The 2401-nt window shown below is 39.2% G+C and overlaps 1 pseudogene; it reads left to right on the top strand.

Moving 5' to 3' along the window:
• The first annotated feature begins 1263 nt into the window (after nt 1-1263).
• Nucleotides 1264-1636, top strand: LOC102246115 (annotated as a pseudogene).
• The last annotated feature ends 765 nt before the right edge of the window (nt 1637-2401 follow it).

The following is a 2401-nucleotide window of genomic DNA, read 5'->3' as shown; positions in this document are numbered from 1 at the left end:
ATTGTGGTGCAAATCTTGTCTCTATCACTCAGTCACTAAATGGCCTTTGGCAAATGGTTTACTCTTCTCCATCTCTGTTTTTATGTCTTCAAATAGAAATAATAATGACTACCTCTGAGTGTTTTTAGAATTAAATAAGTTCACATAGGTAAAGTATCTTGTGAAATCCTGAAGTTTCTCTATGTATTTATTTCCCTCAGTAAACTTTTCCCCTCATTTAATAATACTCTTCCCTTTCTCCACTATTATGGACTGTAAGAAAGAGTGCTCTTTGGGTTATAATAGAGAATATTTCTCAGATTTTTCTCCCACAGAGAACAAAGAATTTTACAAAAGGACCTCTATTCTTGGGCCATCATTATCCTCAGTGTCTGACTGACGTGGAGCAAATGCATGGCCACATTTGAATGCCCCTCTATTTTCTGCAGCAGCAGTCAAGGTCAGAATGATACCATTGGCCATCAAAAAGTGTAATGTGTTGGATCTTGAAAGGCTTTAACTAGAAATTCTTCCCCCTCTCATATGCACCACCCTAAAGGCCAGTCTCAAAGCTTTTTAGTTTCTCTTCACACTTTTATTTTTGGTCCCATACACTCTTAGTGTGCCTTGCCTTGAACTATCTGAGGTTCATTGTTTACTTTCTTCTTTGGAGTGTATTTCTAGCAGGTTATTCTTAGTGGCCTTTTGTTCAACTTCTCAGAGTCCTTCAGACTTTTAAGACAACGGCAAATTAAAAGTTAAGGTATTATTATTTGCGGCTTGCTGCAATTCCATCTTAGTTTACGAGATGGCTTAGCCCAGAAGTGCCAAAGCTTTCAAACTTGACTTTGAGCCTGCCACAATACTTCAAATGTCTCTCAGACTGTACAAAGACTCCTGAATAAGCCAGCAGAATGATTATTCTACTGTTACAGAGTCTGAAACACAAAGTTTTAACCCCTGAAAAGTTGTCCAGGGGATTCACAGGCAGATGGTAATAGTTGAACTTTCCCGGCATGATGATGCCATTTGACTACTGATGGCTGCTCCTAGTTCACTTGCATACCCCCTCATATTTTTCATCTTAGTCAACTTCAACTTCTTTATCTTTCTTAAAAAAGAATGAATGTTCCTGTTAAAATATTTATCTCTAGCTACGTGTGACACTGAAGAATAACCAATTAAAAAATTTTAAAAAAATGATTACTTTCCCTCCAGGATATATGTAGTAGCCAAACCATCTGTGTTAAAGAAACATCTAGCTTTTTCCAACTTGCCGGCACGATGGCTCCCGCAAAGGGTGGTGAGAAGAAGGGCCGATCCGCCATGAACGAGATGGTGACCAGGGAGCACACCATCAACATCCACAGTGCATCCACTGCGTGGGTTTCAAGAAGCGTGCCCCTCGGGCACTCAAGGAGACCCGGAAATTTGCCATGAAGGAGATGGGGACTCCAGATGTGCGCATCGACACCAGGCTCAACGAAGCTGTCTGGGCCAAAGGAATAAGGAATGCCCCATATCGTACCCGGGTACGTTTGTCCAGAAAACGTAATGAGGATGAAGATTCACCAAACAAGCTGAATACATTGGTCACCTATGTGCCTGTCACCACTTTCAAAAATCTACAGACCGTTAATGTGGACAAGAACTAATGCTGATAGTCGAATAAAGTTATACAACTGGAGAGAGAGAGAGAGAGAGAGATATCTAAACTCAGTACGGTATAATAGGACTCTAGGTACAGTTGTACCTTGGAGATATTGTGGGTTTGATTCCAGACCATGGCAGTAAGGTAAGTCGTAATCTTTTTGCTGGTGGAGGGTCTCCCCTTCAATTTGTAAACAATGCACTATCTGTGAAGTGTGATAAAGCAAAGCATGATAAAAAGGCAGACAGATCAGAAACAGTATAGCTCAACCTTAAATTATTCATTTATTAAAAATTATTTAAAAGTTAAATTAATGCCTTTAACCATGCTACATCTTGACTCAGTTTCTTGGATGGTGAATACTTATAACTGATCAATTATATCTTAGTCTCAATATTTAAAATTTGTGCTCAAAATTTTGTTGATGGATGTATCCTGGGATGTTATAGATTGACAGTAGGGACAATGAAATCCCGAATGCTCAGTTGCCACAATGGTCTTGGCAAGGCAGGAACTGTGTGCATGGCCATACCCTGAAGCACGCCTTTTGCATGTGAGATGGCTATTTTGATTTCATTGTTTGGACTGTCAGGCTGAAACTTTAATCATGAGTACCAGGAAGAGTTTCAGAGGTACTTTGTAAAATCCTTAGTAACTGTTACATAAAGTACATCTCTGGGTTCAATGCAGTGCATTTTACTAAAGAATCTACATTCACAACATTAAATATTTCACAACAAAGCAGTGCAGATTATGAATAAATCAATTTTA

This window comes from Myotis brandtii, unplaced genomic scaffold, assembly GCF_000412655.1.
Source record: "Myotis brandtii unplaced genomic scaffold, ASM41265v1 scaffold21, whole genome shotgun sequence".
Taxonomy (NCBI): domain Eukaryota; kingdom Metazoa; phylum Chordata; class Mammalia; order Chiroptera; family Vespertilionidae; genus Myotis; species Myotis brandtii.
This window is presented reverse-complemented; position numbering and strand designations above follow the sequence as displayed.